Source organism: Rhinolophus hipposideros (genome assembly GCF_964194185.1).
Source record: "Rhinolophus hipposideros genome assembly, chromosome: 3".
Taxonomy (NCBI): domain Eukaryota; kingdom Metazoa; phylum Chordata; class Mammalia; order Chiroptera; family Rhinolophidae; genus Rhinolophus; species Rhinolophus hipposideros.
The window spans coordinates 17,293,156-17,318,555 of record NC_138049.1 but is presented as its reverse complement, the minus strand read 5'-3'; the positions used below and the strand labels follow the sequence as shown (position 1 = coordinate 17,318,555).

Sequence of the window (25,400 nt, the reverse complement as noted above, 5' to 3'; positions counted from 1 at the left end):
TTTATGATCACTCTAGAGGAAGCCAGCACTAACCTGAGTCAGAGCACAAAAAATATAATGGCATAGAAGAGAAGTGAGAATTCACAAAGGAATGTTCTTTTTTTCTACTTTCTAACTGATGTTTTTTCTCCTTCCTTTTACTTTGCATTGACAAAAGTGGAGAATACAGAAAAAATGAAATGTGATTTCCCCATGTACCTGTCAAGCAACCACAAAACCCTTCAACTTGGGGCTTTGCTTGTTTCATCTATTCCACCATCTGTTTCTTTCCTTTCCCACAACAATGGGAATATTTTGAGGCAAATCCTTACTAGCATGTTACTTCATTCATAAATGTTTCAGTATGCATCTTGAAAAGATAAGAACTCTTTTTTAAACATAATCAAAATATCATTATTCTTGCCTCCTAAAAGAAATATTCTCTAATATCATCAAATATCCAAACTGCATTTGAACTCTTATTGTATAAGACATGCAGGGTTTTGTTGTTATTGTTGTTTTACCATTGGGTTGGTTTGGATACAGATGTAAACAAGATCCACAGATTGCATTTTTTGATAGGTCTTTTTCTTTTTCAGTTGATAGGTCCCTCCTTCCTCATTTTTCTCCTGGTAATTCATTTGTTAAAGAAATCAGATAATTTATTCCTGCATAGCTTATTATATTCTAAGATTCTGCAGACTGCATCTCTATCATAATCATTTAACAAATTCCTGTAAATTGTAGTTATATGTAGAAGCATTACTTCAGGTTCAAATATGGGGTAAGATGTTTGTAGAGGTACATAATATTCAGCTGTCTTTCTTTTAGTGATAAAAATAGCCATCGATGATCAATAAATACCTACATCCACTCATTATTTCATAAGAGGTTTAAAATGTGATGATATTTTATTCCTTTGTCATCTATTAGCTGACATACCTCTGTGGACAGAAATCTGTCTTCAGCAAATTTATGGTTATCCTGAAGACACTGATAAAGGAAACAGAAGTAAATGTTTGATTCTTTCCTCTTATTTACAGATTTTCAGAATAATGAATTGGTTCTCCAGCAGCCGCCAAAGGTTAAAAGCAAGTTTTTCAATATCATTTTGCTCCCATGTTTTAATGTGATGTGTTTCAGTGTCTTTCAATAATTTCCTATTGATATTCAAATTGTCCCATCTTTGGCTTTTAAGAGCCTCTTGAAGTTGGCTCTTACATCCTTTTGACACAACTCCAGTAGTCTGTTAATTTCCCTATTCTTTGGAATCTATCAAGATAGATGTCTAGTATATTTCCTACTCTGAACCAAGAGTCAGCTATTTCTCCAAAGGACCTGGTTTACTTTTAGCAGAATATCATATTTAAAGACCAGAGTTTGGGCATACTCTTATTTTTAATGCTAGAAAGTATGAGAAATACCAGCTACAACAGCTATGTTTTGGTTTCTTAACGTGCTCCTTGTCACCATAGGTCAGTTACTCGTACACCTGCTATTCCCTCTGTCTGGAACACTCTGCTGTCCCTTCTTCACCTACTTATCTATGCCCCACTTGACTTTCATATTTCAGCTTAAACCTCACTATCCAGGAAGGCTTTTCTAACTTCCTGACATGATCAATTTCCCCTACCAAAGGACCTCAAAGAGTACACATCCTTCAATAGACCGTGGTTTTTGCTCATTATTATGTCCTGAGTGCCAAGCCAATGCCTGACATAGACTAACACTCTGTAGTAAGTTGATCAGTGTCCCCCTCAAATTAATGTCCACATGGAGTCTTAGGTTGTGGCCGTGTTTAGAAATGTCTTTGCAGACATACTTAGTTAAAATGAAGTCATAGGGATGATTAGGATGGGCCCTAAATCCAGTGACTGGTGTTCCCATAAGAGGACAGTACACACAGACACAGGGAATAAGACCAGGTGAGGATGTCATGACAGAGGTAGAGATTGGAGTGGTGCAGTGACAGCCCAAGGAATGCTGAGGATTGCCAGGGACCACCAGAAGCTGGACAAGGCAAGGACGGACTCTTCCCTACAGGCTTCAGAAATAGAATGGCCTTGCTGACCCCTTGATTGTAGACTACCAGCCTCCAGTCACATGAGAGGACACATTTCTGTTGTTTTAAGCCACCCAATTTCTGGTACTTTGTTATGGCAGCCCTAGTAAACTAATACAATGGGTATTACATTTTAAAACTGTATTAGGAAATGTGATTGCTTTAAAAATCAGAGTGTCTTGGAATATGATTAATCCAACTAATCGAATCACTACAAAACTGATATCCCAGACACAAAGGTAGTGCTTCCTACCCTCTTTTCCCACAAAGAAAGTCCCTCACCCCACAAGTTTCACCTGCTCCTCACGGCTGAGGGTTCTCAAGGCTTGTCAATGGCTGACGGAGAAGGTCATCACTGGAGTATAGAGTGGAGTATAGAGATTCCTGCTTTGGAAAGATTGGGGTGATGGGAGTACCCTTTTAAAGCTGCTAGGGAAGTGATAGTGAATAGTTGTTGATAAAGGAGGCAAAATGCAAAGAAAAACTCAAACTTTAAAACAGAATTAGGTGAACCCCTCGGGACTCAAGAGTTGCTTTCAGTCTTCCAGTTTGGGAAGGAGTGCCATCAAAATGAGACCCACCCAAAATGACTTTAGCCACCAACCTGATACTGTTATATTTGTCATCTCTATAGCTAGACTACCTTATCTCTTATTCAAGAAAATTATATTCCCTTCCTAAATCCTTTCTCATTTTCCTCATCCCACAACTTCTCCCTCATTTGTTAATACATGAGAACACTTCTGCTCCTCATTCATTATTCAAGATAACCTAAACAGCTAAACTTTAATGTTGAGTAAATCATTTTAATCAATGAAGAGTTTTGTTTGTGAGTTCTAGCAAGCAAACCAAAATAACTTGTTCTAAAGTGCTAAAAACTAGGGTAGACATCATTTAACCTAGAAATTTTGTGTGGCAAGTAGAAAGTTTCATTATGATTTTAAATGAATGCCTTAATAACTGCAAAATAGTGAATTATAAACTTTCCTTTGTTTTAAAGGGAATCCAAACTAAGGGTTTTCTGGGTGAATTTTCACCAAAGATCATATCTCTAGAATTCTTCCTATTTTATATCATACTTGTCTTGATTGAGAGATTAGCATCATGTCATAGGAATACTACACAATACTGTATTTGAGACCTGGCTTTTCTGCTTCTAAGCTGTGAAAAATTGGACAGGCCACTTAAACATGATTAAGTGATGGGGGGAAGGTACAAGTATCTAAGGGCAGTGACCGGTAAGTTGGCACTTAATAAGGCTGGGTATGTCATATCATTAGATCTAAACTGTAATGATTAATAGTAAAGTACTACAGAGTGAAACAGAACCAGACTCAAATTCTGATTTTGCCACTCCACAGCTTTGAATGTTGAACTAATTTAGGGATTTTCTCAGCCTCACCTTCCTCTTCTATAAAGAGGGGGAGTTAGTTCCAACCACATACGGTTCTTGCAAACATTAAAAAATATAATATATAAAAAGAATGTGTCTGGCACATTCTAAGTGCTCAATAAATATTTTTGCTATTATTATTCATACAGTGTAATGTTTCAGAGAGATTCTTCAGTGATTCCAAGTCTTTGGATGTTTTACATATACTAAGATATTGAAAAAAAATATTATTTGAACTACATTGTTTTTAAATTCAAATTAATTCTAACTCATAACAGGCTAAAATCTGAACTTTAACATTATTATGATATTAGCAAAAATAAAATGTAAACAAGGGAATATCAAAATATTTTACTACCAGAATATAACATAGAAGGTCCATCCAACATATATTCTGTCTCCAACAGTATTAGCACAACACGTTTTATGGGAAGATTCAAGATTGGTGAAAGCACACTCTAATAACACATGTTCATTTTATTATTTCTGAGGCACTGAAAGATGATCTCCCAAACTGTCTTCTGTTTTCTGAAGATTAATATTCAACCATTAGAGATTTAATCCTTTGACTTAAAAACATAATCCCTGGTAAGAAGACAACATGCTATCAGATATGAGCATCTAACTGGAAATGAGGTTATCAGAGGCACTCCAAAAAGAAAGCAAGGATTCATAAATATCCTAGAACCAGAAAAGATAACTATCCCAAGGGAAAAGAAAGGTGAACAGATTCTGTGAAGACAAACTTCACTTTCTTCCCAGCTAAAGCTCCTCCAACACTGGCAGGGGGAAAACATAATTTTTTAATAAATAAGAACTGCTTTAATTTAAAAACAAAATCATGTGTTCTTGCATCCGTGTAATGGTGAAAAACAGATTTCAGTAAAAGATTTCACAGCAAAACAAACTATTAGAACTGACCATTTATTTTGAAAAATAGCAGAATACAAAATTAATATTCAGAAATCAGTTGCATTTTTATACACTAATAATGAACTAGAAAGAGAAATTAAGAAAATAATCCCATTGGCAATTGCAGCAAAAAAATATTTAGCAATTAATTAATATTTAGCAAAGAAGCAAAAGACCTGTACTCAGAAAATTTTAAGACATTGAAGAGAGAAATTAAAGAAGATACAAATAACTACAAATATATACCAAGCTCATGGATAGGAGGAATTAATATAGTTCAAATGTCAGTACTACCCAAAGCAATCTATAGATTCAATGAAATCCCTACCAAAATACCAATGGCATTTTTTTTCCCACAGAACTAGAACAAATAATCCTAAAATTTATATGGAATCATGAAAGACCCAGAATAGCCATGGCAATCTTGAGAAAGAAAAACAAAGCTGGGGGTATCACACTACCTGATATCAAATTATACTACAAGGCCATAGTAATCAAAACACCCTGGTATTGTCATAAAAAGAGACATAAAGATCAATGGAATAGAATAGAGAGTCCAGAAATAAGTCCATGCCTATATGGTCAATTAACCTATGACAAATAAAGCAAGAATTTACATTGGGGTAAAGGCAGTCTCTTTAATAAATGGTGCTGGGAAAAAATAAATAAATAAATAAATGGTGCTGGGAAAACTGGACAGATACATGCTAAAAAATGAAATAGGGCTACTTTTTTATGCCATATACAAGAATAAACTCCAAATGGATTAAAGACTTAAATATAAGATCCCAAATAATAAAACTTTTAGAAGAAAATATAGGAAGTAAACTCTCAGACATCACCCTCAGTAATACTTTTACTCATATATCTCCTTGGGCAAGGGAAACTAAAGAAAAAATAAACAAATGGGACTACATCAAACTAAAAAGTTTTTACACAGCAAAGGAAACCATCAAAAAAACAAAAAGACATCCTACTAAATGGGAGAAGATATTTGCCAATAAAAAGAGGTTAATATCCAAAAGTTATAAAAAACTCATACCACTTAACACCAAAAAATCCCACAAATAATCCAGTTAGAAAATGGGCAGAGTACCTGAGCAGACATTTCTCCAACGAGAACACACAGATAGCCAACAGACATATGAAAAGATGTTCAATGTCACTAACCATTAGAGAAATGCAAATAAAAACCACAATGAGATGCTACCTCAACTCCTGTCAGAATGGCTATCCTCCACAAATCAACAAACAACAATTGTTGGCAAGGATGTGGAAAAAGGGGAATCCTTGTGCACTGTTGGTGGGATTGCAAGTTGGTGTACCCACTTGAAAAAAAACAGTTATGGAGGTTCCTCAAAAAATTAAAAACATAACTGCCTTATAACCCAGCAATTCCAGTTCTGGGTATTTATTTATCCAAAGAAATCTAAAACACTAATTTGAAAAAACATATGCACTCCTATGTTTACTGAAGCGCTATTCACAATAGCCAACATATGGAAACAACTGAAATGCTCATCAATAGACTTTTGGATAAAGAAGATGCGATACATATATACAATGGAGTATCACTCTTCCATAAAAAGAATGAAATCTTACAATTTGCAACAACATGGATGGACCTAAGGGATATAAGGCTAAGTGAAATAAGTCAAAACAAGAGAAAGAAAAATGGTCTTACTTATATGTGGAATCTAAAGAACAGAATAAATGAACAAAAAAATAGAAATAGATTCATAGATACAGAGAACAAACTGATGTTTGCTAGATGGGAGAGTGTTTGGGGGGATATTTGAGAAAAGTGAAGGGATTGGGAAGTCACAAAATAGTCATGGGGATGGGATGTGAAATATAGTATGGGGAATATAGTCAATAATATTCTAAAAACTATGTATAGTGTCAGATGGGTGCTAGACTTATCAGCGGGATCACGTCACAAACTATATAAATGCCTAACCACTGTACTGTACATCTGAAACTAATATAAAATAATATCCAATGTCAACTATAATATTATGCATGTAATATAAAGTCATGAGATATAAAGTACAGCATAGGGAATATATTCAGTGGTATTGTAATAACTATGTATGGTGTCAGTGGGTAGTAGACTTATTGGGGTTATCACTTTGTGAGGTTTGTAAATGTCTAATCATTATGTTGTTTCATACACCTGAAACTAATAGTAATTTTAAAGAAGATTTCAAAGACTTTAGGCTATTTTTTTCTTTCCAATTCTGCCAATGATCCAGATACTTACGACATTTGCATAAAAGAACATGTTACTGCTATAGGGTACTGTCCTATCAAAAAAAAAAAGTTTTTATAATATCCATTATGGAGCTATAATTTTACTAAGGATGACACAATGAAATGACAAAATTTTAAAGATCACCTATTTTTAGTCTTTACTTACACATAAAAATAATACAAAAGTATGTATTAAATTGGTACGTCTGTCTTTTGACCAGTGTCAAAAAATGCATAATTATAAAAACCACTCAAAAACTATTTTGTCATGTAGTCTGGCAGATAAATAATGTTTGCTTTGAGGTGTTTGCTTTATTTTATAAAATAAATAATGTTTGCTTTAACGTGTTTGCTTTATTTTAGTTCCTGATTATGCAAGTGTAGACATTTGTTCAAGTGAAACTTAAGCCTCTGAGCAGTAATGGCTAATATATCTTGAGAATATTCTTTATTCTCAACAGAGGAAGTATAAGCTTTCTTTTGATTACTCTAGAACTATCTACTTCTTTATTTTTAAACTATTTACAAAATTTCAAAGGAAATGTGTACTTGTTTTTTAATTCCAATACACAAAATTATGAATTAAAATATGGATATCCCACATCATCCACTCCCTTGATTCTGTTCTTTGTGTATCCTTTGCACATGTGTGCGTGTGGGCATATGTTTATGTACAGGGAGACTGACACAAATAAGAAACAATCTTCAAACTTTATTGCTCATGTTCTCAAATTCTGATACAGAGTATTTACAACAGCTAAAGATGAATCTTTGTAGATGTGGGATTCTTCTGAATTAGGATGTTTCACCATCTTCTCGCATAGGGTCTAACTGAATCAACTCTTTTATCATGAAATGGTGACGCTCTTCTAATAGGAATCATGGATATTTACAGGCCAGTATGGTCCACTTAAACATTTCACAGTTCTGGCTGCTAAAGCTGCAAAAGGGTATCAATAGGCAAACCTTAAATTGTTTTTGAAGTTCAGTCTAAATACTAACCTCAAATTTTAGATAAGTTTCCAAAGGTTGCCCAGTTTTTAAGAGTCCGCACATCTAATAAATGGCAAGAGGCCTGATGAACTTCTTGACCTCGTCAGCAAGAAGAAGGGCTGCTGCTCCTCCAAGGAGAGGGAAGCACTCTGAAAAGAGACTCTCGTGCAACTGTGGTACATTGTTTTCAGTCCTAATTGAAACTAGGAAATGCAGGGAAGTGTGATAATGAAAATAACAAGATCAGGGGAGTGTGGAAATTAGCTGACTTTTTTTTCTCCCACAAAATCCATAAAAACAGACGAGCTGGAGATTGGGGTGTGATTTCTGAATTATATGTGAGAAGAAATGTCTTCCCGCTGAAACCATGAAACCCACCAGGGAATATCGTTCACCTCCCTGTGACTGGAGACACAGGGCAGCAACGCTGTTTGAGAATAAGTCCAAGACTGAGCTGAAAGCAAAAAATGCAGGGGTGGGGTTATGGTTGCGATTCACTCAGATCAGACCCAGTTCATACAGTTGTGAGTTTTCCATGACACTATAAGGAAGCACCTACATAATGTCTACATCATAGAAGCACTCATTAAATGGTCATCGGAGTATGTACTCACTAAATGCCCACTGACCCTCTAAAAGACTTACATAGCTGCCCTTTTAATATCCAATAATAGATTGTGATGACAGCTACCAAGCGGAAAATTTCCTACCTGATTGTAGTTTTCTTCACACACACACACACACACAGACCCACCCCAAACACTGATGCCAAAGAAGTTGTCAAATGTCTGTGCTATAGTTCTCAAAAGGCAAAGTCAAGTCTTTTTTTTTTTTGCTATTTTGGAAACATCATCTGAAAATGACTAGAACTGTTGACATTTGTGTTATATTTAAGAAAACATTTCCTAAATCATTAGGTAAGTTATATTTACGAGTGGCATTGTCTAATCTTAATAATTTTTTTTGTATCAAGTTAGCCTATTCAAGAACAAATCAGGCACAATAAACCTATTTTTCCTAAAAATCAATAAATAATGCTTTTAATTCACTTGATTTCTGGATTTGGCAGGAGATAATTATGTCGTGAAACTGAGACTACAAGAAAAATCATTCTGTCGATAAAAACAAGTAAGAATAAGCCAAAACTAAGCTGCAGAGGAAGAAAAACAAAACATGTCAGGAAGTTGTTTCTGCCACAAAATGAGAAGCCAAGACTCTGCCCTGGGCCTGATCGTGAACAGGAGCAATTCTCTCTTGCCAATTTTCCTCATCGCCACTGAATTATATTATCTCTACCTGTGCAGCAATTATTTCCGCCGATGGGTTTCATAAGCAGTGTGAAAACTGCATCGAACATCCCCTTAGCAGACGAGATAACGGTTACGCCAACCGGGGTGTGTACTGGACTCGTTTATCAGGAGAGCAGGACCATCCCCTAATGTTTACATTACATCCAGCTTGCTGTTGTCATTCTAGGACACTGAAGAAACAGCAACTCTCTCCTCAAAAAGGTGATCATTGTTGCTAATTTCAGTGAGCAAGTTTCACATAAAGCATCCCTTTTTTCTTTTGTTCCTGGAATCTATAAGGAGAGTCTAAAAGGAAGGAGGGTCAAAGGTCAGAGAGAGAGAGAGGACTAGTAAGGCGTCCTTGCCCAGATAGAACTGGAGGAGGATGGGCTGTGTGACCAGGGAGACCTGCTCAGACTGGAAGCTTTGACTTCCACACACTCCACTACCCTGAGCAGCTTCACATCCCCTCCCCAGCCTCAATCCTCAACAGCAGAAGGGAATACAGTAATCTCCCCTTATCTGCGGTTTCGTTTCCAGAGGTTTCAGATATCCACGTTCAACTGTGGTCCGAAAATATTAAATGGAAAATTCCATTTATAAATAATGTATACGTTTTATATTCACGCCATTCTGAGTAGCGTGATGATATCCTGCTCCATAGTGCCTGTAACATGAATCATTTCTTTGTCCAGCGTATCCACTCTGTGTAAGCTACCTGCCTGCTAGTTATTAATAGGAGCCGTCTTGGTTATCAGACCAGGTGCCACAGTATCACAGTGTAAGGAATCCTTATTTGACTTAATGTCACAGTTACATAACTTTTATTACAGTATATTGTCCTAATCGTTCCATTTGATTATTAGCTAGTGTTGTTAATCTCTTACTGTGCCTAATTTATAAATTAAACTTTAGCATACGTTTGAATGCATGGGAAAAAAACATAGTATATAAGAGTTGGGTGCTATGAGCAGTTTCAGGCATCCACTAGGGGTCTTGGGATGTATCCCCTAGATACATCTACTGTAATAAAAGTCTATCTCAGGGTTGTTATCAGAATTTAACAAATGATGTAAGCACCCCACACACAGCATAAACAAGGAATAATAAATTATACTATTGAAATGATCTTGCAAAATGTGATTTTTCTTCATGGCCTTTGACATGGAGCAGAGACACCATTGCTCCTTTGTGGGAAAGGATTAAAGCCAAGCTGGAGTAGCGCTTGGAAAGTGAAACAAAATGTCTGGAGTCTGGAGCGGATACTATGACCCTGAGCTCACAGCGAGGTATGGGGCCTAGACCTGACAGTCTCCAGATTGGGAGGGAGGAAGTCACATGAAATGCAGTCAGGAGAGCCCACAAGTCCCTCTTTATACTCCCCGTCTTTATCACACTCTTCTCTCACCCCTATTACCCAAACCATTGCAAGAAGAGGAAACTATTACACTAATGTCGTGGCTGTGAACGCTTCTGGGAGGTTTACAAAAGGGCACCTCTTACTCAAATTTCCTGACAGCTCTCAAGCCATCACCATTATGTTTGGAAACCCTTTTCATGATTCCTTCAAACATGTAGACTGTTAAGAGCCTAGAGCAAGCATATGCTTCCAATGTGAGTATTCATATACTTATTCATATACTTAAGGAAGAAGAACTTTTCTTGTTTGTTACTCAATGATTCTCAAACAGTACGAAGGGGAAAAAACTTTTATGTTGCATGCATCCAAGTTCAAAAGCTAAAGGAGAAATGTGGGGGTACGCAGTTAGAAGCACAGTGCTCTAATTAAACCCTCAGTCACTCACAGCACCTTCCTCAGATGAAGGAGCACGATATGAGCTCAGTTCTCTGCCCACCTTCCCACCCAGTACTGACCAGGAGGACATGGCACTGCTTCAGGCAGAGAGCAAAAGGCAAGCAAAAGGATCATTTTTCTCTCTTACTTTCTCTCTTGGTTAAACTCCAAGGGAAAGTGAGCTTCCAATAGCAAGCCTCAAATGATACTGCAGAGAGGTTTTATTTCACCTCTTTAAATTCGGTTGAAAAAAACTTCTACCGGAAAACATCCTGGCAATGTGTCTACCTGTAGAACATTGGCAGATCTATCTCCATTCAGGGCCAGGCACCCATCTTTCCCTTCCCTACCCCACCTCCTCCCTGAATGAATGCCCAAGAAATACATAGGAAATGACAGGGAGATGCCACACAGTTGACTCAACATTATTTTTCTCAACCAATTCTTATGCAAAAACAGATTTATCAAGAAACATGAAATAAACACATCTATAATGTTTTAGGTCTTTGCTTCCCTCACACATTCCCTGAAAACAAAAACACTGATCTTCAATTCATCCTCAGGAGATGTGTTTGGTGCCAAATAATGTAGCATGTGGCAATTTTGGTTGTACGCTTCAGTGTAGTGGTTATGAGCTGATGGTCTGAGCACAGGCAACAAAAGGGAAAATATGTAAATTGCAGTTCCTCAAAATTTAAAAACTTTTGTGCATCAAAGGACTCTATTATCGAAGTGAAAGGCAACCCATAGAAAGGGAGAAAATATTTGCAAACCATTATCTGATAAGGAATTATCCAGAACATATAAAGCACTTCTACGAACTCAACAACAAAACAACCTTATTCGAAAATGAACAAAGGACTTGAGTAAACATTTCTCTAAAGAAGATCTACAAGTAGCCAATAAGCACATGAAAAGATACTCAACATCACTAATTATTAGAGAAATGCAATTCAAAACCAACAATGAAATACCATTAGTTTGGCTATTAGGGGGAAATAAAGAACATTGGCAAGGATGTGGAGAAATTGCAACCCTTGTGTATTGCTGATGGAAATGTAAAATATTGTAACCACTATGGAAAACAGTATAGCAGTTCCTCAAAAAGTTAAAAGTAGGATTATCATAGACTATAGCAATTCCACTTCTGATACACAATTGAAAGAATTGAAAGCAGGGACTCAAACTGATATTTGAACACCCATGTTTATAGCAGCATTATTCACACATTCAACAACCAAAAGGTAGAAGCAACCCAAGGGTACATTGATACATGACTAGATAAACAAAATGTGGTATATACACACAATGGAATAGTATTCAGCCTTAAAAAGGAAGGGAATTCTTACACATGCTACGACATGGATGAAATTTAAAGATATTTTTTTAAGTGAAATAGCCAGACACAAAGGGACAAATACTACATGAGTCCACTTACATAAGGTACCTAGAAGAGCCAAATTCATACAAACAGAAAATAGAATGATGATTGCCCAGACTTGGGGAAAGGAAGAATGGAGAGTTATTGTTCAATGGACATAGAGTTTCAGTTTGGGAACATGAAAAGAGTTCTGGAGATGGACGTTGATGATGGTTGCACAATAATGTGAATGTACTTAGTGCCAATGAACTGTACACTTAAAAATGGTTAAAACATAAATTTCATGATATGTACATTTTTTACCAAAATAAAAAACACTTTTTTTTTTTTTTAAAGAAAAACAGCATAAGGTTTGGAATCAAAGTGCCCCCCTGGCTGGCCCACACTAGCTGTATGGCAAGTAATTTAGCCATTCTGTGACTCTGTTTTCTCATCTGTAAAATGGATAATCAGAATGCCTAAGTCATAAGGTTGTTGTGAAGCTTATGGTAGATAATAAAAAGAAAATCCTGGCACCCGATGATGCACAAAAGAGTTAGCTATTATTGTTGTTTCTTTGGTATAGATGCTAAAAACTCAATGCCATACACAAATATTTCTTCTTTTGCTGCATCCTCCATGGACTGTGTTTTATATGTTACTAAATATTGACTGATTTATGTATTCATACAAAAAGATGAACCTATTGATTCACTATCACTCGTTGTTTTTCCAACACAGAATGTAAATTAATATTGATCCCTTCATATTCTTGTATAAACCTCTTTGAACCAAAGATATGCATTTATAGACAGCTGGCTAAAGCTGAGGTATTATAATTCACATCACCGTGTCCCAAGGCCAAGAGAATCGTGAGGTCTTCCTCTTGCTATTATATTATTCTAACCAACCTATAGAACCAAACAGAGTACAACACCATGTAATTGGGAAACCACCATGTAAAGAAAGATTCAAAGTTAAATAGATGATAAAATTCCTGAGCTTCAGAAGCTGATGTCTTCTTAGGTCTTTTCACATCACTCTCGGGATTGAGGTGTGAAGGACATATATTAATAAACTCTGGCCTAGATGAGGCTGAGGACTCCTATTAACTTTAAAGGTAAATATATCTGAGGAAACAGCTATTGGTTTTGAGTTGACCACATGAGATCTAGGGCATTTGCTAATCCTCTGCGTATTCAATAAAACAAAAGTTTTTACATGAAAATTAAATACATAAAAATAAAATTAAAACTTCTACATGAAAAAATGCTATAATAAAATATTAACATCCATTCTGAGAAATAACAGGTGATTTCTGAAATGTACAGCATTTTCACAAGATTTTGCAAAGATGACTTTTTAAAAAAAATCTTAGACAAGTCATCTTCTATTGGAATGAGAACAAATTCATTTAATGGTTTATTTCTCCAACAGTGTCAGAGACTATTTCCCCCAGATATCTTTTTCAAAGCCCACACCCTAAAGCTTCATAATTCCATTAAATCAGTGCACAGCTGGGCAATTCTTTCTTTGTTCACATTATAGTGGTCCCCAGGGAATTTATGCAAATCTATGGAAATTCATTTTAAAGTCTGTACTCTGAAAAGAAGGATGCATCATCATTAAGTAAACAATTATATCTACAACAAGCTAAAAGCAACATACTGGAGAGCTAAATTAAACTTTGCATCAGGGAAACTAAACTATTTATTTTCACACGTAGGCTTTACCTAAATGTTACCAAAATTATAAGAAAACAGTTGATGAAGTCCAAGTAGATACATATCAAGGAAAGCACAGTGGTACCAAATTCTACTTTGGGCAATGCTACTGGAAGGGGTTCAGCCTTATAACTCATGGGCTCTTAGGAAAGACTTCTCATATAAGGGGAAAAGTAAATGAACTCTGTTAGTCCTTCAAAGGGCACTCAACTCAACCCCAAGAAATCCTAATAAGACCAGAGAGCCTGAAATTCAAAGGATAAAACATTGTGTGCTGGGAAGAAGACAGGCTTTTCAGTTAGACCTACCCTCATCCCAGTTTCTCCTCCTTCACTGATTGGCTGAGTAAACCACCAAGACTTCGGAGCTTTGGTTTCCTCATCTGTTAATTGGGGATAGTAATAATTCTTGACAGTGTTATGAATTTTTAATGTGGTAAATTATGTAAAGCACTTAACCCAATACCTAGGTAATGGTTGGCACTCAGATGCCTTCACCTGGACCAAAAGATGAAATCTGATCAAGATCTAAACTATGGAAATGAGGAGATAACTGGAAGGGAAAGAAAGGAATTCCTTCACTTACCAATTCGGGGTCCTCAAAAAACTATGGTACCTTCCTGTTTTAGTAGATCTGCTCACCTTGCCTACTGCTGGGAAAATAATAATAAAGCTATTCATGGGAACATCGACTCAATGTTACCACATCCCTTTCTTCTTAAGCCATTCCAACATTTACTCTTTTTTGTGTAGACCTTCTCATACTGAAAACTATATGCTGTATACAAGTTACATCTTGATTCTAAAATCAATATTAAAAGTGAAAATCTCATATGGTCAAATTTGCTCTTCAACATCCCTTAGAGAGGTATAGCATTGGAATAGTCTTAGGAAGTCCAGCGTAGGACGTTCTCCATCCACTATTGGGACAGATTGCCGATTCTTCAGTTGAGCCTTCAGTTGAGTGAACCAGCTGGCTTGAGTTTGAGAGCCCGTGTTATCTCAAAAAAAATCACATATATATGCTGATACTCAATTTACATTCCAATTATGAACAAGATACTTACAATCTTTAAAAGGTCAGTGGAGCTGAGACCAACTCAGGAAAGGGCAAATTCCCACCTCCATGCATCCATTGAGTGGAACAACTGATAGAATAGCCTGCACTATTTATTTACTTTATATATGTCTTTATTTGTAAAGCAATGTGATTATATTTGCATATGTTAAATATGCTTTCATTAAAAGCAAACATGGTACTGTGCCACATTTTTTTGTGTTACTGAAATGAGTCTGCAGTCAATGGTGAAACTCACTGGCCAAGTCACATATGAAGGCAATAACTATCCTCAAGGCTAAAAATGAGAGACACAGTTACATTTTAAGTAATTAAGACAAAGCTTTGGTCAGGGTGCAAAATCAGGTCACTGTTATGATTAGACTAGCCTAGGAGTCATATCTATCCCTGTCTTTGTTTGGTAAGCTCTCTTTTGCTGTCTCTCAGAGTCTGGGTTCTGTCTGTCCCATTTACAACATCTCTTCAACCTTATTTTATTTATTTCAGAAAAATAATTCAGAACAAGAAAGCATTACCTGGCTGCAGCATCTAATTTTTATCCACCAATATTTAAGAATACTTAATCTCTCTAATCCGTTTCAAGACCTATGTATTTTTTTCCTGCACCCTACTCAATTCTTCATCTACTCTGTCATTTATTCTTTACATGGAGGGAGAAGGAAAATTTTAAAAATCAATGACAATAAACATTGATGGGTCACATGCAATTTTTAATATTAACTCCATTTTAAGAACGTAGTTTAAGAATTCTGGCATGCCTGAAATAAACCTAGATGCATTGGGCTATAACATGAAAAAAATACTCTTTCCGAAAAGGGAAAAAAAAGTTGTTTTTAAATGCTTAATTTTTTCATTTCTATTTTAACTATAAAATATCTAAAATGTAAACATGTCATTTTAGTAAAATAAAGATGCAGAGCTAAAGTTGCTTTAAAGATTTGGTTACAAATATTTTATAAAGAAATATCCTTCACAATATTATTAAACTTTTAACTTTAATCATTAAAGCCACGTTTATTCTTCCACAAAGACTCTCCTGCACCTCCTCCAAGCATAATTCCCCGCTGTCTCTTCTGTGTTCCTCTTGCTGTTTTTGTGCTAGATAATGATATTAACATGTTATACCTTGTATTACGAATTTATATACAGCTATTTCCTCCATTTGATGGTAAACCTTCTTGCTTAGATTCATATAGCCAGTGTGAGGATAGAGGTTTTATTTCTCACAGATAGTAGAGGCTCAATAAATATCTTTTGGGCTTTATTTAAATGATTCTGTTTAACACTTTGGAACTGATGAGACCCTCCCTGCTACCTCCACCCCTGGCCAATCCCCCAGGTCCTTAGCGAGCTTATCCATCCTTGCTTTCTGTATCCAACACCTCTTATATACCAATTCACAATCTCTCAGCCTCATGTGTCTTTTGTTTCAACGGCTGCTGCAATAACCTGCTGTGCATGGCTTTGCAATGATTTCATTCAGGCAGAACTTGACAGTAACTTAGTTTAAGGCCACACAGCATGCTTCTCACCCACCCAGGCCTTCCTGTTGGCACTAAGGTGTAATTGGTCTTGTTTAGTGTGCACCAATGCACACTCTGGAATTTCCAGAAAATTAGGTCCCAGTAGAGCAAACCTTTAACCACTGGCTGACAAAAGAAACAAATACTTCTCCTTTCTCCTCTACTATCTATGGTTCTGAGATGCAGTTGATGTGCTCTTTCATAAAACAGTTGTAAGATATGATATAGTCTAGTTTAGCAACACACCTTCCATTCAGCTCTTCCCCCTTCCTAGTACTTCAGTTCCTTTTACATTCACTTCTGCCTCCCTTAATAAAAACAGTAGCAGAAATCCTTATGTCAGACTCTGCTTTCTGAGGTACTCTACCCACATCACAGCCCCTGCTGAGGGGACATGGCCATGTCTGCACCAAATAAACCCCCCACACTTTTCAAGGGAGGATTGAACAAAGATGAACAATCAACACAAGGGCTGCCAATCCACTGACTAAACCAGCAAGCAAGACTCTAGACCTGCTTTGATAAGATGAGCTGAACAAATCGAATTCCTCTCTAGGGAATTGGGAAATAGAAAAATAAAAGGTGAAGCTAGTTAGCAGCAGATTATGACATAAAGAGAGAAAGTAGCTGGGCAACCATGATGGTCTAATTGCTCAGTTCAGTAGAGGAGGGAGAAAGAACTGTGTTCATTCATTTGTCAGTGTAACCAAGCAGTTGGTACAGTGCCTAAACATAGAAGGAGATTACTATAGTTTTCCTAAATGAAAAATGACACTTTTCTCCCATTTTCTTCCTTGATTTTTCACTCCTCTGCACCCAATCTTTCCTTTGCAATCACACACAAGAATTCTCTAGCACTTCCTCAATTCTATCAATACTAGAATCTTCAACTCCACTCCATTTAGTTAATAATAAACCACACCTAAATCTCACCATCTCTCTTAACAGCTTCACCTTCAGAAGCCTCTTTGGAATGCCTCTCCCTGATCTTTACATCTCCTATCTTCTATCATTTTGCCACCCTCTCACTTCTGGCCATGCTCTTCTCCCTCATCAGCTCCCCTCTGTCACAGTCCTCATGCCCTTTCTGTACTTCCTTTCATTCACAGACTACATTGTCTGTTATCCCCTTTCCTGCTCCTGATCCACCAAGCACAGCTGGAAAATATCACATCTAACTTCAGTTGGACCTTCCACACAAACAAAATTATAATTGCTTATCTCTCACATCCCAGTATCTTGTTCATACCACTTTAACAATTTCTCCTTCTGTAGCCCATACCAGGTAAATGGCAAGACATCGAGTCTTTTCCCCTTTTCCTGATTCTCTAAGAGTCCACAAATGTATAGTTGATCCATATATGATTCTTTCCCTTGTCTATTCACAGCATTATCCATCACCATTTGACTAGTCTATTTCTTTTTCTTGACCTACTTCCCTCACAAGTCTATTATACATGCCTGTATACGTATAGACCTAATAGTGGAAACAATTCAAGTTCCTTCCCAATAGACTCATGGACACCATGTAAATCAGGGCATGTGGCTATAGCGAGATGCCAGGCATTCACCTAACTCTGTGCACTTGCATATCCAAACCTCAGCTCTGACCCAGCCAAGACACCTGGTCAAATAGTTCAGTGACCATCCTTAGTCACTGAACATGGTGTTACAAACTTTTTATACATTTTTAACATTAAAAATAATTCTACAAGGCTCACATTATCACCTGTAGTTTACATATGAGGAAGCTGAGATCCAAAGGTTGAGTAAATTTCTGTAGGACACACAGTTAATAAGTGGCAGAGTCAGTGTGAAAACCCAAGCTTTCCTATCTTAAATGATGCTTTTTCAAAAATAGTATAAAGATGCCTAGCAACTTGTATTTATTCTCAATGGCATCTAAGTAATATCAAACCTTCAGGATTACATTCTTGGATTACCGATAGCAGTAATATAACCTTTATTATTATTACTGGCATGTTGCTTCTTTTTCCCTCCTTCAACTACTTAGATGCTACCAATACTTAAGCCTCTCAGAGAATAGCTTTGCTTTCCAGCTCCTACTCATCATTTAATTCAGCCCTTTTGTCATCACACTTGATTAATTGAAAAGAGATTTTGGGAAGAAATCCCAAAATCTGTGGCTTCCTTGATCTTAGTTTCCTCCTAACTCAGTTCATATTATTTACAACTATTATCCTTCTCTAACAGTTTTTATCATATCATTTTCTCCTCTATGAGAAAATATTGACTTACTTTTTTGATAAATATAACTTAAGTGTCTCCTGTCCTCATCAATCCATCAATATTAAATTCAGCCTCATCTTTTATGCTATTTTTCACCAGAAATTTACCCTTCAGCCTTATTATTGAAACACAATTTACGAACTTTCAACTTGAAGAACAATACTTTATACTATGTGTTCAACAACTCTGTATTCCTAAAACTATTGAAACAACCAAAGAAAAAAATTGAGGGTAAAATATGCATCTATGTCAGAAAACATGAAATATTCCCCTTAAAAGATGGAAAATTTGACAATTTCTATAAAATGTGGTACATGACAGAGTAGATTAAGTGAAATACTAAGCACAGTTAAAATCAGCCAATAGAGTGTTGGAGAAATTAAACTGTCCATATAGTTTGGATGATAAGGCTAAATTACATCTAGTTATTAGATAAACTATAGCCTACAGTCATAAAAATATTTTTCTCGATCCATAAGAAAGGGAAAACTTCAGGGATGCAGAGTTAGGCAGAGAAAGAGAGAAAAAGAGAAAGAGAGAATGAACCATGAATCGAAGCTGAAGAGAAGAGTAAGCAAAAAAGGAAAACTCTGGGATTACTTTGAGGGAAATGCTAGTTTGAGATGCTAAGCTTTGATTCTGTCTCAAGGTTGGATGAACAGAATCTGAAACTCCAACATTAGGATGAGGACCTTGATGGTGAAGAAAATGGACCTACGTTAGTAACAACCATGGAACTCAGGAAAACCAAACTCAATCCTCTCTAGGGAAAAGCATTTCCAATTACAATCCCAAGAATTCCCATAGATTATGAAATCATAATAAAAATTGACTGAACATAGAAGGAGACAATTCACCATGAGTAGGAATCAGCATAAAAACAAACAACATGTTTAGACACCCCAATAACTTCAAACTGTGGAATTACCAGGTAAAGAATATAAAATAACTCTAAATAAAGTATTGAACTAAATAAATAATAAATTTTAAAAAGCAAGCAGCCAAGATGATATTATTCTTTTAAAAAGATCAAGCAATTTTTAAAAACAAAACTTTTAGAAGGAAACATAATAACTGAAATTAGAAAGTTTCTCAATGAGCAAACTAACAACTTAGATAGAGTTGAAGAGAGAATTAAGAAATTGGAAGATTGTCCTAAAGAAATTACACAGAATGAAACACATGCAAGGCAATCAAAATATGAAAAAGAAATAGACATGAAGAATAGAATGAGGAGGTTTCATAAGGTAATAGAAAGAATTGAGTAGAGGAATTATTCAAAGACAAAGTATGAGAATTTTTCAGAACAAATGAAAGATTCTGGAAATATATATAAAAAAATATTCACGCCTGCATGTTGTAGTGAATGTACAGAACACCGCAGCTTAAGACATCTAGAAAGTAATCAGAAGAGATCACCTGCAAAGAAATGATAATTAATCTAAAAGTAGACTTCTCAATAGTAACAATGAAAGCCTGTTGCAGTAGAATAATTCCTTCCAGAATTTATTTCAAGAAAATAACTGCAAACCTACTATTTAGTACTTAGCAAAATTTATTCGTGATTGAGAGTAAATTAAATATATTTAAAGCACTTCAGATAAAATCTGAGAGAGAAGTAGTATACTTTCACAAGAAATTTCTAAAGTATATACATTTGGAAGAACAAAAATGATCCTAGAAGGAAGATCTAAGAAAGGGGAACAGAAATTGGTAAACATGTAGGTAAATCTAAATAAAGTTTGTCTTATAAAGTAACAATTAAATATCTAATTTGGGAAATTAAAATGATAGAAATTAAAGAGTAATAACATTGAAGTCAGGAGAGATGATTTGGAATCATTGTTTCAATAACTTTGTAGTGTTCCAAAGGGGAGGGTGTGAGTGGTTGATTAAACTTTGTCATTATTAAGTTAATGAACACCCCGTAAAATGCTAAGAATATTAAAAGAAGATAAGGTAGAATATATCATTTCTAATTAGTAAAGGGAGAAAAATGGGATAAGAACACAAGTAAACTCAAAAGAAAGAAAGGAAAGAAAGAAAGAAAGAAAGAAAGAAAGAAAGAAAGAAAGAAAGAAAGAAAGAAAGAAAGAAAGAAAGAAAGAAAGAAAGAAAGAAAGAAAGAAATGCAGACAGGAAGGAAGGAAGGAAGGAAGGAAGGAAGGAAGGAAGGAAGGAAGGAAGGAAGGAAGGAAGGAAGGAAGGAAAGAAAGAAAGGCCAGTGAAAAACAGAAATTTTAAGGCTAGATAAACAAGTCAACTTTATGCTTTTTATAAGAGATATACATAAATATAAAGACAGAAAATGATTGAAAGATATATCCAGCAAATAATAGCCCAAAGGAAGCAGGGAGAGCTGTATCAATATTATAAAATCAGTCTTTAAGATAAAAACATTATTAGGAAGAAAAGTGATGCTATCTAAAAGTTTCAAATTACCAATAAGTTTTAACAATTAGATATGTAATGAGAACCTATCCCAAATTACATAACACAAAACATTGAAAAACTACAGAGAGATTGACAAATCATAACAATAATATATAAATGAAACATATCTTTCTCAATTATTTAATAATTCAAGCAAAAATTATTAAATATGAATATTTTAGACTACTAAACTTGATTTAATATATATAGATATAGAAAAAGAGATAAGAGAGATATTCTATATTTCCTCTCAAGTACACATGGTAGATTTATCAAATTGAATACACTAATCCATTTTATATATATATATATATATATATATATATATATATATATATATATATATATATAATCAGATATATATAATCAGATATATATAATCAGATATATGTGTGTGTATATATATATATACATATATATATATATATAAAATGGAGAATATATATTCAGTATAGAGAGAGACATATATATATATATAAAATGGAGAATATATATTCAGTATAGAGAGAGACATATATACACACTGTACATTCTCTAGCCATAATGTAATTAAATCAGAAATCAGGGGATGAACTTCTAAGATCCTCTTAAGAAAAATTTCTAACACATACAAGAGTAAATGAAGTAGTATAAAGACTGTTCATGTACCCTTTGGCTATTTTCAACAATTATTCGGATAGCCAATTTTTTATCATGTATGCCCCAATTCCCCTCTGAATTTTTCTGAAGCAAATTCATCCATAAATATTTTTCTGTAACTCTATTAAAGGACTCTTTTAATATAATCATAATACCATTACATATTTTAAAGATACATAAGAATTCCTCAAATATCCAGTTGGTATTCATATTTTCCTGATTATCTCATATGTTTTCTTAAATTTTTTCAAGTCAGGATCCAAATAAGGATCATGCATTGCATTTGATTAATATGTCCTTTAAGTCCTACATAGATATATAATTAAGACCCAATATTATTGAAATTTTAAAAACTTACGTCCAAATAACTCATAGGTCTGAAAAGAAATGACAATGAAACATTGAAAATACTTGTAACTGAACAAAGTGCAACATATCAATATAGCTAAAACTTTGAAATGCAATGAAAACAATAATTTAAGGAAAAATTATACTTCAGTGCTTATATTAGAGGAAATGGTGAAAATTAATGATTTGAACATCCAACTTTAAGAATCTGTGAGAAGGGATGGTAGAATATAAACAGAGAAAACAGAAGGAAGAAATGAAAGATTATTGAAATAGAAAACAAAAATATAACACAGGATCAAAGGTGATGGAGTAAAGATAGCCTCAATTCTTTGACACTCATCTGTGGATAGGAGAAAGCATCTATTTCCTGTCCCCGTGAATCTCTGTTCTATGACGGCTCTGACCTAAGTATGGCAGAAAGTGATGCTCTTGTCAGTTCTATGGCTAGCCTTTAGGAGAACTTGTAATTTCTGCTTCCTGTCTTTTGGGACATTTTTGGAGTTCTGAGCTGCAATGTAAGTAAATCTTAATACTCTATTGGAGAGACCATGTGGCGAGGCCCTGTGCTACATGGATAGGAGAAACCCATCTGAACTTAGTTAACCCTTTAGTTCTCCTTGCCGAAACATCAGTTATGTGAGTGAAGCTATCGTGAACTCTCTAGACAAGATCAACCACCAACTGAACACCACCGGGTAAACCAATCAGCACAGCATGAAGCATAAAAATGACACAGGCAAACTCTACCTGATTCCTGACCCGCAAAATCATGAGGTAATAAAATGACGATTATTTTAAAACCAAGATGTTTTGAGCATAGTTTGTTACACAGTGAAAGCAAATGATAAACAAAGCAAATATGCAATGAACAAAAGCCATAAACAAAGCCAAAAGCTGATTCTTTGAAAAGACTAATAAAATATGTCTCTAATTTCTAGTGGTACTTGCCAAGAGGGAAAAAATAAAACTAAGAAGAAAAAAACAGTAAGAGAAAAAGGACTACCTGTCAAGGAGGTGACTGGATTAAAGCCATCAGAAGGAAGAGAACAATAGGATGTGGTGGAACAAGTACATACTTGGTTGAGGTATTGATTCTTCTATCAGTTAACTTTGGGAAAGTTATTTCAATCTATCAGACCTCAGTTTGATTAAAAACACACATAAGTTTCCTTCTATAGGTATGATTCCTTGATGTGATTTTTCAGTGCATTTTTGGTCTCTGCTATTTAGAGGGGTTACCTTCTGTACTGAGGAAACAGTGGAATTTTGGGCAAGGAACAAGGTAGCAATCAGAAGGTAACCAATAGTACTTGCTCTCTTTGCTTAAGCTAGAAAAAAGAAAGTGGAGACTAACCTGCCTTTTTTTTTCTTTTTTTTTACAAAATTTTACTCTGTGTACAGGAATTTTTCATGTCAATAAAATCAATGAAAATCTGTTCAATTAAATTATTATAAGCACACAAAAATTTTTCCCAATATAAAAGAAATATCACGTTAGCCAGTTTGGTGTATAGTATAATGCCTGCAATGAAAAAATGATTTTCATTCTTTGATAGTCCATAAAACACTTCTATTCTAAATTCTGGTTTGTGAAAGATTTTACAAGATTTTGAGACTCGTACAAATGGCTTGTGCTGAATTACGACCAGAAGCTCAATTGAATTTGAGTGTTTATCCAAACATGACCACAACTTCTACCTTGCTCTACATTTTCAGTAGTTATGTAAAATTTTCCTAAGATTTGACAAATTATTTGTGTCTTTCCGCTCATTTTTTAAGCAAGGAATTTAGTTAATGAAGTTTTGTTGCACGTTAAATTTTTGCCGATATCTTGGAATGATTTTGAAGCATATGGAGAGAGGGGGTGGAAAGTGCCACAGTTCCATGAAATATGTTCTAGCTTGTTACCTTAGATAAAATAAAAATCTACATCATGATTTTACCTTTGTTTCTGGTGAAGAAGTTTATTAGTTTAATGCCTTTTTAAATACCAAAATATTTGTATTTCAATTCTGAAATTTAGTGTATAATAAAACAGCTACACCAGTTGACATAACAAACAGATTATAGGCTCCAATGGAAAATTTAGGCCATTACAAAGAAGGATGTCATTAGGACTTTTTAAAATTTCATTTTAAATTAGCAAAGCCACTTCAGATGTTTAGTTTTTTGTAATGAGAATAAACATTTACATAGCAAAATTAAGAATTTCATAATTTAGTGTACACAGCATAAATATGAGAAGCATCATACCCATTAATAGATGTATCTTTCACTTTAACCTAAACATTAAAAAAGTCTTTAAATAGATATTGCTATATGACATATTTATAAAGGCATTGTCTACATTCTTGCTAAAATTAAGATTAGGACTTCAATCTTGTTCTTTACCCATTACTATTTCAAAAAATAAATTTAAAAAAAACACCTAGCTAGATGCTATTTTATTCCCAAGTGCCCTCCTTAGATACCCACGAGCTAGATACCCACTACAAGGCACTAGTAATTCCTTTCTTTCCAAGTTATTTTTAGGGTGCTGTAGCTTTATTAAGATGTCCACCAAATGCTGAAAACATTAAATATTTAGTTTTCGATGGCTTTCCCATAAATAGGAGATTTCTTGCTTCAAGCCTCAATGCACACATGTAAACACAATTACTCAAAACAAATCAACAAGTGAGAAGCAGGATTAAAAGAAGAACTCAGACAATCTGACTCACAATCCAGCATTCAACCCCCTATAACTTGCTGTTTTTCTTTGTCCTCTTTGCTGTGAGCCAAGATACTTGTTCTTTAGCAGGGTGTTTCTGCTGCAAAGCCAGTTGCTACTGCATTATGCAATGAAGTCAGAAGCCTGAGCTTGTGACATCAATACAGGTTGCTATGGTAACTCTTTTCATAAGTATTACAGGTTCATTGTAGGCTCAAAAAAGAGGACTTCAGCCGTGTAGCAAAATAACTGGCATTATTCAGCCTAAATTACAATGAGTGATGCAAAAAAAGGTTTGATACTAGCTATAATAGATTTTTATATTTGTTTATGTCAATATTGAAAGGCATTTTTCTAATATTTTTATTTTTTAATGAAAATTCTACAATAGAAATAGCATTGTCACTGATCTTCTAAGGTAACAGATCCACATGATTCAGGCAGCAGAGAGTCTCACTGTAACAGCTAATTATTCTAGGCAGTGTCATTCCAGAAGTATGTTATGCATTATCTGTTATAAATAAACTCATAATATAATAGTATGATTTCAATCTCGTTTTCCCATTACTGGAATTATAAAAAGGTCTCAGCGAGTTGCACATAGAAGATAATTCTTTTTGAGAGAAATTTTAGATGAGAAGTTTTTTTAGCAAATGA

At 35.0% G+C, this 25,400-nt stretch overlaps 1 long non-coding RNA gene across 1 annotated transcript in view; it reads right to left on the bottom strand.

The window, feature by feature from the left end:
• Nucleotides 1-24,872, bottom strand: part of LOC308496223 — a 266,345-nt gene extending 241,473 nt beyond the window's left edge. Inside the window, exon 1 of the long non-coding RNA XR_013993143.1 lies at nt 24,754-24,872. This is a non-coding gene — a long non-coding RNA (uncharacterized lncRNA). The remainder of the gene's footprint in view (nt 1-24,753) is intronic.
• Nucleotides 24,873-25,400: the final 528 nt, after the last annotated feature.